The 13,645-nt window shown below is 46.7% G+C and overlaps 1 long non-coding RNA gene across 2 annotated transcripts in view; it reads left to right on the top strand.

The window, feature by feature from the left end:
- Nucleotides 1-13,028, top strand: part of LOC103349325 (uncharacterized) — a 174,318-nt gene extending 161,290 nt beyond the window's left edge. For both annotated transcript variants that reach the window (XR_007921486.2, XR_007921485.2), the window contains 3 exons: nt 9,193-9,343; nt 9,922-9,997; nt 11,192-13,028. This is a non-coding gene — a long non-coding RNA (uncharacterized lncRNA). The remainder of the gene's footprint in view (nt 1-9,192; nt 9,344-9,921; nt 9,998-11,191) is intronic.
- The last annotated feature ends 617 nt before the right edge of the window (nt 13,029-13,645 follow it).

Raw genomic sequence — 13,645 nt, 5'->3', positions numbered from 1 at the left:
AAGATTGTTTTTAAAACCATTCTTACATTAAAATCCCCCTTTCTTGACATTAGATCCATTGAATGGATTGGAATGCTGAGGCTAAATCGACTGCAGGGACCTAGCCATGCTATTTTTTTTTTTGACAGGCAGAGTGGACAGTGAGACAGAGAGACAGAGAGAAAGGTCTTCCTTTTGCCATTGGTTCACCCTCCAATGGCCGCCACGGCCCGCGCGCTGCGGCCGGCACACTGCGCTGATCCGATGGCAGGAGCCAGGTACTTATCCTGGTCTCCCATGGGATGCAGGGCCCAAGGACTTTGGCCATCCTCCACTGCACTCCCTGGCCACAGCAGAGAGCTGGCCTGGAAGAGGGGCAACTAGGACAGAATCTGGCGCCCTGACCGGAACTAGAACCCGGTGTGCCGGCGCCGCAAGGCGGATGATTAGCCTAGTGAGCCGCGGCGCCGGCCACCATGCTAATTTAATAATAGAACTGGAGCACAAACTTCAGCTACCAGACTCTGATTTCAGAACCTTATCCTTGGAATAAAAAGCATGGATTAAGTTCCATGCCTGGGACTGCACTAGGTGGGCTCCAAGCAGTCAAGAAATAGAAGTGTCATAATGTCTACCTAGTGACGTGAGTTACATAATAGAATTAGCTTCAAAGAAACAACCAATTTGAGGCACACAATGGTGTGAAGCTCTAATTTCAGGTGCATCAGACTAATCTGAGGAATGTATTAAGGTGCAGGTTCCCTGACACCAGCCCTAGATCTTCTGCTTGAACACTACTCTACATAATTAGAAGAGGCAGACCAGAGTGGACTCCAGCATCAGGTTTCCAGGGTTCAAATCCTCTCTTCTGGCAGCCACAAACTAATCACATAACCTTGGCCAAGTTACTTAATCTCTCTGTGCCTCAGTCTGTCCATCTGTGGGATGGGGCTGACATTAATAGTCACTTTCTACAGGACAATAAGAATTAGATTAGCTAGTACTTCCAGGGCACACGATGCTTAGCAGGCACTCAAAAAGTGCCCATTATTGTTCTGATGTGGGGAATTCTTATAGCCATTAGTGTAGAAACTTCTTTAAGGAGCAGCCCAAGGAAGCCCTTTTCCTCTGGAATCCTAGCCGGGCACTCTAGCACAGAGCTTTGTGAGTCAATGGCCTTGACCCTTGAGGGGTCTCTGGGGGGAGTTTCCGATAATGGAAGCTTTGGGCATGGAGCATATTGGGTTAGCAAGGCATCTCCATGATGCTGAAATCACATGCATACGGCTGCCTTCTGCTCAGCCGTGCCAAGGTCTGCCCCTGGGACAAGACCTTCATTAGCAAACTTCACTGGGGAACCATCTCTGGCATGCAGGTGGGTAGCAATCCAGAGAAGTGCCTGGCACTTGGTGGCCTGAGGCTCGAGTCAGGCTGCATTTGTTGCAATCGAAATGTTTCACTTACTGCTCTCGCCCCATGCTGGTGCCTCTTTGCCCTTGTTCATCATAAGACGTTAAAGTCTGTAAGAATCACATTTGCTAGGAGAGAGGTTTTCTTCTTCTTTTTAAATTTCTTTGAATAATTCATGACCTATTTAGAAAGATTAAATATGGTGTGTTCTACTCCCACAAGATCTGCAGGGGAAAGTCTGGTTTCTCAGGTGAGACAGAGGCCAGGCTACTGGGAGCCTTCCCTGCCCCAGCTCCCTTGGCTGACTTGGACTGCTGGACTCAGAGCCCTCTGGGCTGTCTTTCCTCCTTGTCCCGTTTGTCTGTAATGTCTCTCTAGTTGTGCTGACTCTTTGGAGTCCACATGTGCTCCTGTCCTCCAGGGACCCCTCAGGATGCCATCCTCCCAGCTCCGGGAGCCCAGATGTGAGAAGGCAAGCTAGATGCTGGTTGGGGAGAGTCAAGCTCCTGAGCTGGGAGGGCTAGGTCTGTCCTCTGGGCCCAGGAGGCTGCTGCCACAACTGTCCCATTATGAGCGCAGAAGGGTCTGTAGGGATGTTCAGAGCAGATTCTGCTTTTCACGTCTCTATAGCCACCCAGACTGACTGCCCATGTTCAAATTCCAGTTCTACAACTCCTTGGGGAGCCCCAAGGCAACAACCTCATCTGCCTATTGCTTCGGAGTTCTCATTGGTACAGGAAGGATGAGAGCAGTCCCTCCTTGCAGTGTTGTCCTGAGGATAAAAGAGAAAGCACAGAAAATATAGCAACATACAAACATAGAAAACATAAATAGAAACCACTTAGAACAGGGTCTGTCTAGCATTCGATAATCTCTCAATTAACATTAGCAGTTATTATTACCCATCTCTTAGATCAGAATTTGAAGTTTATGATGAGATATAGGTCTTATTGTATTTTATTTGTTCAATTAAAAATTAATTTTAATTACATAAGGAATTCATGAATACATTCTCCTTGTAAAAAATTAAACGTTATAGTGAAAACTAAATTCCATTTGACTACCCCCAACCTCTCTCTAGCATTTATCAGTTTTTAGTTTGGTATGAGGCTTTCTATAATTTAAAAAAAAGACATGTATGTGCATATTGTAGTTGTGGAAAACAATAGGGTATATATAAATATCTGATCATTAAATATCTATCTATCTTCATCATCATTGTCATCATCATCATCATCTATCTCTAGTGTAAATATGTTCATTCAACATTGTGTCTTGCAGATTATTTTATTTCAGAATGGATAGATGAACTGCCTTCAGTTTAATGACTTCACACTATTCTACATTATAGGGATATAACATTCAACTTATCCATTGTTTAAAATTTCCCTTTGGTGGCTGGTGTTGTGGTATAGCCAGTTTAGCCTTTGCCTGTGATGCTGGCATCTCATATATATGTGCCGGTTCGAGACCTGGCTGCTCCACTTCAGATCCAGCTCCCTGCTAATGTGCCTGGGAAAGCACTGGAAAGTGGCCCAAGTGCTTGGGTCCCTGCACCCAACTGGGAGACCCGGAAGAAGATCCAGGCTTCCAGCTTTGGCTTGACCCAGCCCCAGCTGTTGTAGCCTCCTCCTCCAGTTCTTCCTCCTTCTCTCTCTGTAACTCCACCTTTCAAATACATAAAAAATAAATCTTAAAAATTCCTCTTATTACGAAGAGTGCCACCATACTTCCTTATAGATATCTCCATAGAAAGACACATCCCCAAGTTTCCACAAGGGATGCCACTGGGCTCTTTTTGTAAAGGGATTATGCAAACTTAAATTCTCATCTGTTGTGTACAGATCATGTGATTTTCTACAACCTCAGCAGCCTTTTATATTACTAATCTCCAATTTTGCCAATCTAAGCAATGTAAAAGGATGTAGAATTTTATTGATATTTTAATTTGAATTTTCCTTATTTCCTAATGAAGTCAAGCTGCTGTATATATTAATTGGCTATTTGTATTTTCTCTTCTGTGAATTACTGCTTTGTGTTCTTAATTATTTTTTGGAGTTCAAAAACATATGTATATTTTGGGTAATAATCTGTTATTTGCTACATTTGATGATAATATTTTCTCCTCTTTGTTGTTTGCTTCTTTGTCATGTACATGTGCTTAGTTTTGATTTAGCCCATATATATCACCCTGGTCATTGATAGCTTTGCTTGTGTAGCCTATTTATAAGTAGACTTTCCTTGTCCTCAGCATCATAAATTCATTTTCCAATATTTTCTTCTATTTTTTAAAAACACAAAGTCTGTCATCCATCTGGGCTTTATTTTGGTGAATGATGTAAAGTAGGATCTAATTTTACGCACTAGTCATGGAGCGGAGAGTTTTATATGCATGATCCCAGCCATTCAAACTATCTGAAAAGAAAGGCATTCTGACATCCATCTTCTGGATGAGGGAATGAGCTGAGATAGAGTCATTTGCCCAAGGTCCCAAAGGTCAATGCAGAGCAGCCACCTGGAATGACATCTATCTGTGGGATTACACAGGTCTGTGCATGCCCAAATGCCTCTCCCAGAGGTCCCTGCAGGTGAGCACTGGTTCATCACAGTGTGAGGATGAATTTGGACCAGGTAGGGAAAAGCCTTTCTCATGTAGGAACTGAAATCACTGAGCATCCCTAAAATACAGGAAGATGGGACTAAAGAGGCCAGTAGACTTCTAAAAAGGACAAAGAGCCCCACAGTCTCAGCAATGTGGCTTACACGAGTCTACTGTGGGCATCAATTCTCTCTAGGTTGTGGGGAAGTCTCTGTGGGCATCCATCCAGCACTTCATTGAGTAGGACACTGATCCAGGCTTTGTTCCTCTCTCTTTACAGTGGAGTGGGCAGAAAGCTGTGAGCACAGTTTCTTCTCATTACTTATTTCTACTGTGCCCTTGACTGGTGGAGCTAAGTGGGTGGGGTCTTCAGAAGGAGACAGGCACCTGGGGAGACTGCACCTTCTGGTCTCACCCTGCACATCCCACAGCCTCCTGCCCACTCCCACAGCCTAGCTCCACTATTTCAACCCTTTCCCAGAGAACCATGAACCACACACTTAGCAATGCAGAGAGGTGGCTCCAGGCACCCTCAGGATTTATTATACATCATGGAGACAAGGGATGACATGAGTCCTCCTCTGCAGAATCCTATAGGCAGTGACTGTTGCCATGTCTCACCCAGAGTTTCTCTAACCCCCCAACACCATGTGGAGGTGCCATTCCCTGGAGCAGCATTCTCAGGTCTTGACGTCATGACCTTCGTAAGCACTGGTGTCTCTGGTTTCCCCTTGAAACTGTCCCTCAATAATGTCCTAATGCCTGATGAGTTTGCATGTTCAAACCCCACATTGTATGGGTCTGTTATCTTCTACCCACTCATGGATGCCAAGCTCCTGAAGGAAAGGACTGGCCTTCTTTGTGGAAGTTAGTTATTTTAAACATCTTTTAAAAATGTAGGGGAGGGTATTTGGTGCAATAGTTAAGACATTGCTTGGGACAAGTCTATCCCCTTTCAGAGTATCCGGGTTTGAATTTAGACTCTGATTCTGTGATGTGCTAATGCACATCCTAGGAGACAGTGGGTAATGGCTCAAGTACTTGGGTCTCCATGTGGGAGAGATGGATTGAGTTTCCGATTCTTGGCTTTGGCTGGGGCCAGCCCCAATTGTTGCAAGCATTCAAGAGTGAACCAATAGATGAGACATCTCTGTCTGTCTCTCTGCCTCTCTAAATAAACAAATAAATATAACTTTAAAAGTACAGGGAAAAAACAAGTCTCCCTTTCCCTAGTAAACATTTTCTCCCAAACCATGTGAATTTTTTTTCTCCAGCACATTCTGCCATCATTCTGTCCTCTTAATCTTTTTGTAATCAGTTCTTCCTACCTCTATGGTGTCTGAGCTGCTGTTTCCACTCTTCGCTATGTTGGTCAAGTTGTCTTTGATGGATATATTTTAACTACATGTCACATGATATAAAATGACAGAAGAGACAGAGAGAAGAGCCCCTTACTGTGTTGTTTGCCTTCAAATCTTCACTCTTGGCCCTGGAACTGATCCTATGTTCCAGCTGTGGGGAGCAGTGCACCCAACTGTGGCTCAGACCAGCAGATGATGCATCTGGTTTGGGCGAGATCTCATCATTTTCAGGGGGAGACACCCTCCATATGGCTCCACCCTCACATGGATGCTTACTGGAAGCAGTGGGGAGGCTCTTTGGGCCCAGCCGTTCAGCCCAGCTGCTTGAATCAGTCACCCAGACTAACCATCCCATTGATTCCTTCACTTCATGGTGGGCAATTTCCTGCCAGAACCCTCAACTTCCTTTTCCCAAACCCTAAATCACATTATTGAGCTTGTTGCCATATACTCTGGATTTAGTAGCCATCTGTATTGGTGTGGTAGTAACAGAGTAGCAATATTCTCTTTACTGAAAATAACTGGACTAGGAAAGATTCTAATACAACATCCTCTGACTGTCACAATAAAGGTGTTTATGCTTTAGACGAAATAGAGCTTGGTGATTATTGCATTGTATATGGTGGTTCCTTGAGGTCACTGGGCAAGATTTCCCTGGATGGTCTTTGCAGAACACAATATTTTCCAGGGTTGATGGTGCAGAAGTGGACCCTGTGCAGGAAATGGGTAAGTTGGGCTTGTTGGTTTTACTCTCTAAGTCATGGAGCAGATGAGGGTCTCAGTGACCTTGGGTTAACCCCTGTGTGGAGGGACTTACAGGGAGCCTCAGGTCCTGGGCTCTACTCCCTCCCACCACCACCTTGGCCTGCCAGACTACCCAGGTACACAACCTCTTAGCTGTTATTCCCTTATGTCATCCTTGACTTCAGTCATGTTCCAGTATGGGCAGATTGAAGGTAAGATTTGTGTGTGCCCAGCAGAACAGAAAGTGGGAATTAGGGTGGGTTTTTAGAGGACTGACTGACTCAGTGGTAAGTGCTGGTGTGCATGGGCCAACTACTCTCTGTGCTCCAAAAGGGAGAATTCCTTGCTGTCACTGGATTATTCCCTGGACCTGTTTGGATTATCATAAAAGCAGGACTGTGTCATAGAGTGTTGTTTGGAGAGACAAGTTCTGCTGGGAGAATCAAGGGAGACTTCAGAGTCGGGAGTTTGATCATGAGGCAAAATTTGCTAAGGAGAGGTTGGGAAGAGCACATGTCCTCTGAGGACATGTCCTGTCTGCAGAACAGAGCCCAGCTGCGCACAGCGTGGGTGGGTGGAGCAGGGCTGTGCCATCCTGGAAACAGATGGAAGATGGGGGGAACAAAAGACCATCAGAGCCTTGAGTGTGGCTGGGATTGTGGATTTTTCTCTGTAGAAGGAGAGCACTTGTGGAGACACTGTGGGTTGGTTTGGTGTAGAAAACCCACTTGCACATGGCTCCTGGGCTATAGAATTCTGGCTTTAAGAGGAGTCCAGCTGCACAGCAATGACTTCCTCAGTTGACTTTGGTTTTGATTGAACCCCTTGCTGAGAGAGGGTCTGAGGTCACCAAGGATCCAGGGCCACTTCAGATTTCAGAAGTGGTCCCTTCAAGGGAAGTGAATTGCAGCTATGACTCAATTCAGGCCAACCAAAACTTTCAGAGTTCATGATGAACCCAGCATGTTCTTCTTGCGGGTCAGATGAGGCAGTCAAAATTATACATCAGCGCTGGGGTGCTCATCCTCCTTACAGGGGAATCAGCCCCCACATGTCTAGCACTTTAATCATCATGGTGACAGGAGTCATTGCTGAGACTTGCAGAAGTGCTGTGGAAGGGATGGGGCGCAGAATGGGTGAGAGGCATGATCAGACCTCTCTGGGAGGGGGAGGGGAATGGCTGGGCCAGGGCCAGGTGAGATTTGAAGAGGTAGAGAGGACAAAATGCAGTCATTTCTCAAAGAACATGCAAATGACTTTTGCAAGTGCTGTCAGCCACATGTGGATGAGCACCTTTATGTGCAGAATTACATAAGGAGTGCTAGCAGCTGCTCAAGACAGAAGTACAAAGTGCTCTTGATCTCTTCAGACCTGCCTGCCATAAAAAAACACATTCATTCATTCATTCCCCAAATATTCAGCTCCTACTCTGTACTTGCCCTGTGCGAGGTGCTGGGGAAACACCACACAGGGGAAGTAGGCAAAGCCAGCCAACCTGGCCAGAGGGATAAAGGAAGTCATGTCTGCAAGGCTGAAGAGGGCTGGAGTGATGAGACTGGAGTTCATACGACCAGGAAGAAGACCTCCCTGAGAAGCAGAGAAAATGAAGCAAACAAGCAATTGTATTTATTGTCTCTGGGTAGCATGCAGGGCATGAGATGGCCCATAGGGGGAGCCATGTGAGTAAAGAGATGATTGCAATCCTTCAGGATGAACTTGGTGTTCACAAGTGAATGTGAGCTGAGAAAGAGGGACGAGGGAGGAAGTTAGAGAGGGGAGGAAAGATCTAACTGAGAGGAGGTCAGGAGGCAGTGGGGCATGTGTGTGCGCGTGTGTGTGTGGACGAGCGTGGTATGTCTGTGGCAGGCATGTGGTATGCATATGCATGTGTATTTGTTCACACATGTGCAGGTGCATGTGTGTGAATTTTCATGGGAGGTTATGTGTATGCACATGCATGAATATATGCGTACTTATGTAGGGGACTCAGGGTGCCTGGGTGGGATCCTGTGCTACTACCCCTGTGATGCTGTTAATGCATTGAAGGGGACAAGCTTAGCACGTGTTCCTGTGAATTACCACACATCTCAGAAGCAGCATTAGGGGGAGTGGGGTAATGGCTATTGGATGCTGATTCTGCATAAATGGTCACTCCAGGGACATAGGTGTTTGAATGCAATGTTAAAAGATGAAGAGGAGGGGAGAAGTCGCAGTCCAAGGAGCCATTCTGCTATCTTCTAAAAACCAGTGGTGAAGGGCACCCAGGCCAAGAATTCACCTGAGGGTAGCCCAGAGAGTGAGAGGGCAGGCAGACCACCTAACCTCCCATGTCACACAAGTTGCCCTTGTCCACCCACCAAGGGAACCTTGTAGGCCCAGGCTGGGGAAACCAGCGCCATAAAAGGCATTCAGCATCTTGGCTCAGATCTTTGTTTCACTTTCAATTACCTGCTTGCAGGCCGTCTTCAACCACCTGGGAATGCAGTAAGCTGGTGGCCACCTTTGAGGCCTTTCCTGGGTGCCTCTCCCCATTACTCTGCCTTTGCTGTTGTAAAGTCTGCCTGAAGTACTTTTCTTGCTTGACTTCAACCAAACACTGCCCTCTTTGGGACCTTTTTGGAGTCTAATTTACATTTTTTTTCCTGATAAGGCTCCTGGTGCTTCCCCACACCCTGTCTGGGGGCTCCCAGGATGACCTGCAGGAAACATAGTTACTGCACTGTGCTGTAAGAGTGCAGTGGGCGCTGTGTGTCAGACCCCTTCCTTCCATGTGTATTCCAGTTCCCCTACCAGGCACCCAGCACACATGCCCACCCCGCCTGTGACTCTCTGAAGGCTGGCTTGGGCCTTGCCCTCCAAACGTGGATGCTGGGCAGGCCTTAGCTGGTGCTGCCTGGAGGCGGGGCCTAGGGAACCCCTTCAAATCCTTGCTCTACAGAAACCACGCCCATCGTGACATCCTTCATTCCTAATAGGAAGGATGAAAGCAAGCTCCAATGCCCTGGGCCCCTCAGGGTATGAGTGGACGGGATTGTGATGGGGTGAGCCAGAGGAGGCTAGGGATCACCTGCAGATTAAGTTTTCTACTTTTATTGCCAGAGTTTGCCGAGGTAGCCCCGCCAACACCATCTCCTGGTGGTCTCAAGGCTGTGGTCCTGGACATAGAGAACTACTGAAGGGATGCCTGCCCAGGGGTCCTGTCTGGGAGAGCCATTTGCCCCAGAGCCTGGAGACTGCCAGACTTCTGTGGGTAAGTCAGTTCCCCTGCACCCCTCAGACCCAGAGAAGTCAGCCCTGAAACCCTCAGACATCAGATCCTGGTGGGAATCCACATGTCCACAGTGGTCACGTTTCAGGAGGAAGCAAGAATTCTTTTTCTTGTTGATTCCCATGGTGACCCTAGAGGCCTTCTACATACATGTATGTATGTGGAAGTTATACTTCCAACTCCTTGAGAAGAAGAGAGAATTGAAGCGATTCATTTTATACCTCACACTCAGTAGAGTACGTGGCATATAGTGAGTGCTCGGTAAATGGTTTCTGACTTAGATGTTTTGCATTCAGTGCTGCTTAATTTCTAGAAATGATGAAAAAAGTGGGCCCTGGAATTAGATTGTCCCAACTGCACGGGACAGATGTTGAGGAAGGGGAAGTTCAACCCAGTAGATGGAAAATTTGGCACTCAGGGGTGTGGGTAGCCAGCAACAGGAGTAGCAAACAGCTCAAGGTGTGGAAAGGCCCATGAGGGAGACGACAAGTCCCAGTGCTTCCCTGGGTCACTCACTGTTCTCAGCACTATGCATGCATTATCTCCTTTCTTCCTTATAGATAACCTGGAGGACAGGTCATAGGCCTCCTCCTTTCATGAGGAAGCTGAATGAGAGTGAAGCTGTGGCATTCTCAGGTAACCCAGCTCCTAATTGGTACCAAGACTTCTCCCTAGGCTAGTTGTCCAGAGATCTCATGGTTTTATTGACTCCCTGCTACTGCTTCTCTGCAGGTCAGGGCCCTGAGGGCGGGAGTCAGTGGATTTGGTCCAGCCCAGCAGGCAGGCATGGTTTAGTCAAGGGCAGAGCTGTCTCCTCTGGAGGAGGCTAGGTTCTGGAGCTGGACCACATCCTAGGGTGGCTGGAAACTGGGTTGATGATGGAGACTTGGATTCACATACAACAACAAGAAGGGAAACAGGTGGTGGCCAGCCTGGGGAGAGAGAGTCCTGGGCTCAAGATCTGGTTCACACTAACTGAAGCTAACAATGTTAAGTCCCTGGTGGTGTCATAGTCTTCTGTAGTCTGGACTCTGTGTTGGACAAATTCTATGGTCAGGCTGCACATAAGTCTCAGAATGTTTTCTTAAGGAGAGACCCAACTGAATAAGCAAAGTGGAAAAAGCAGAACTGCTTCGGCCTTGTCCCACGTACACACTTGCTCTCTTCCCTGATGCCTGTTATTCTCAGGCCATACAACTGGAGCCAGTGTTTTGTTCCAAAGTTGTGTTATATGCTGGGGAAAAGTTCTCTGGAGAAAAATTCTGGGACTCATTAAACAGTAGGTAGAAGAGGAGAAGAGAATGAGGAAGGGAAGTAAAGGGAAAATTATGGCACATTGATGTTTTCTTTTCCTGTAGGAGAGAACCTAAAAGAATTGCATCTCCTGCTCAGAATATTTTTATTTCTTACACTTCATTCCTGTTTATGCAAAGCAGTGGGTTAGGAGACTGCATTCCTGGGGAGATCTCTCCACGGAAAATGCATTGCTGCACCCACAGGGGTTTCCAGCACTTACTAACAGTGGAAGATTGACTCCAAGTCCCTGCCATTCTTCCTGGCTTTTTAAACGCTTTGGAATTGCGGTATTTATTTGAACAAATCAATTGACCTCTGTTATGCTTTGAATGTCCCCTTTAAAAGTCATGTTGGAAATTAGTTCTATTGTAACAGTGTTAGGGGGTGGAAGATTTCCCAGGCTATTGGGTCATGAGGGCTGGGCCCTCATGAATGAATTAAGGTTCTCATTGCAGGAGTGGGCTCCTGATAGAGGGATGAGTTTGACCCCATTTTTCTCTCTGCCTTGTTTTCCCTTTGCATGTGGTGATACAGCAAGAAGGCCCTGACAAGATACTGCTCCCTTGATATTGGACTTCCCAGCCTCCATAACTGTGAGAAATACATTTTTTTCACTTTTGCAATTACCCAGTCTGTGGCATTCTGTTACAGCAACAGAAAATGCACTCTAACAGCCTCCCCTGGAGTAATACTGGAGACACTCAGGGATGCTTATCCAAGATTACTCACTGCAAGCACAAGCTGGGCATCCCTCTTTGTTTGTTTGTTGGAAGGCTTTGGTGCAATAAGAAAGGAAATAATAGGCCGGCGCCGTGGCTCAATAGGCTAATCCTCTGCCTTGCGGCGCCAGCACACCGGGTTCTAGTCCCGGTCGGGGCACCGGATTCTGTCCCGGTTGCCCCTCTTCCAGGCCAGCTCTCTGCTGTGGCCAGGGAGTGCAGTGGAGGATGGCCCAAGTGTTTGGGCCCTGCACCCCATGGGAGACCAGGAGAAGCACCTGGCTCCTGCCATTGGATCAGCGCGGTGCGCCGGCTGCTGCGGCCATTGGAGGGTAAACCAATGGCAAAAGGAAGACCTTTCTCTCTGTCTCTCTCTCTCACTGTCCACTCTGCTTGTAAAAAAAAAAAAAAAAGAAAAAAAAAAAGAAAAAAAAAAAGAAAGGAAATAGTAGCCAATACTTTCAAGCAGGCATCTCTGTAAGCGGTAGACCTTCTTTAAATCCTTTTCTGGGGCTGGCACTGTGGCGCATGCGTTAATGCCCTGGCCTCAAGTGCCAGCATCCCATATGGGCGCCGGTTTGAGTCCTGGCTGCTCTTCTTCCGATCCAGCTCTCTGCTGTGGCCTGGGAAAGCAGTGGAAGATGACCCAAGTCTTGGGTCCCTGCACCGACGTGGGAGACCCAGAAGAAGCTCCTGGCTCCTGGCTTTGGATCAGCACAGCTACCACCATTGTGGCCAATTGGGGAGTGAACCAGCAGATGGAAGACCTCTCTCTCTCTCTCTCTTTCCCTCTTCCTCTCCCTCTCCCTCTCCTCTCTCTGTGTAACTCTGAATTTCAAATAAATAAATAAATCTTAAAAAAAATCCTTTTTCTTTTAAGTGACCCATGCCCAAATTCTCCCTTAGTAAACATTAAATGAAATAAACCAAACCAGCACACAGAACATAACTTCCACAAGAAATTGAACCAAAAGTCTAAATGATATAAAATGACTTTGTTTTCCTTGTCTGTGGCATTAGCATTTAAAAGATGTTTTTATTTACTTATTATCTGAGAGGTAGAGTGATAGAGAGTGACAGTAAGAGTGAGAGACAGTTACTTTCCATTGGTTTACTCCCCAAATGTCTGCAATATCTAGGGCTGGATTAGGGCCAAAGCCAAGAGCAAGGAACAGAAACCACAACTCCCATGTGAGTGACAACTGTCACTACTGCCTCTCAGGTGTACATTAGCATGAATTTGGAATCAGGGTTTTGAGCTTGGAATCAAGGCTAAATGCCACCAGGCTAAATGCCCATCCCATGGCACTGGTATTTGAACAGAAGTCTTGAATAATACGGCAAGAATACCCTGGATACTTGAATTTTAGGTATGGCCCACAAGCTGGGGGAGGGGGGTTGTGGATTATTTTGAGCAAGCTGGCTTTTTTCAACTCTTTGAATAAGTCGCCATTTCATATAAGCAATAATTTCCCTTATAATTGCCCTTGTTCCATATTAAGCCCCCCTCCCCCATCTCCACCATTTTACCAAGAATGAATTCAAGGGGCTGGCTAGTTTACATGACTTGTATCACTTATCTTCACTGATGCACTAGAAGGGGGGTGGGGTGGGAGGATGCTGGGATCCAGTTCTGCAGAGTCAATCTCACTTAATTTTCAGAGATGAAAGTTTCCTAAGCTCTTTCCTGTGGCACCAGCCTTTGATCCTGGAGCAGAGGGAGACTTGGAGAGTGTTCATGATCCCCGGTCTCTAGAGGAGGTGGAGGAGCAAACTGGGAAGCAGAAGTGAGAGATGGCTGAGGAGTTTAGGGTTAAGGAGTGTGTACTTTGGCTAAGGGTGACATAACAAATCCCACATACCAGGTGACTTAAGCAACATAAACTCACTTCTCACAGTTCTAGAACCTGGAAGTGCAAGCTGGGGATGTCGGTAGGATTCATTTCTTTTTTTGTAAGAAAAAGATTTATTTATTTGAAAGGGAGAGAGAGAGGAGAAGAGAGAAGAGAGAAGAGAGAAGAGAGAAGAGAGAAGAGAGAAGAGAGAAGAGAGAAGAGAGAAGAGAGAAGAGAGAAGGTCATCCATCTGCTGGTTCACTTCTGAAATGGCCTGGAATGGGCCAGGTTGAAGCCAGGAGCCAGGAACTGCACCCAGGTCTTTCACATGAGTGGCAGGGGCCTATATACATGGGCCACCTTTTGTTGCCTTCCCAGATGCATTGTCAGGAAGCTGGATCAGAAGCTGAGCAACTGGGACTCAAACTTGTGCT

This window comes from Oryctolagus cuniculus, chromosome 10 (genome assembly GCF_964237555.1).
Source record: "Oryctolagus cuniculus chromosome 10, mOryCun1.1, whole genome shotgun sequence".
Lineage (NCBI taxonomy): Eukaryota > Metazoa > Chordata > Mammalia > Lagomorpha > Leporidae > Oryctolagus > Oryctolagus cuniculus.
This window is presented reverse-complemented; position numbering and strand designations above follow the sequence as displayed.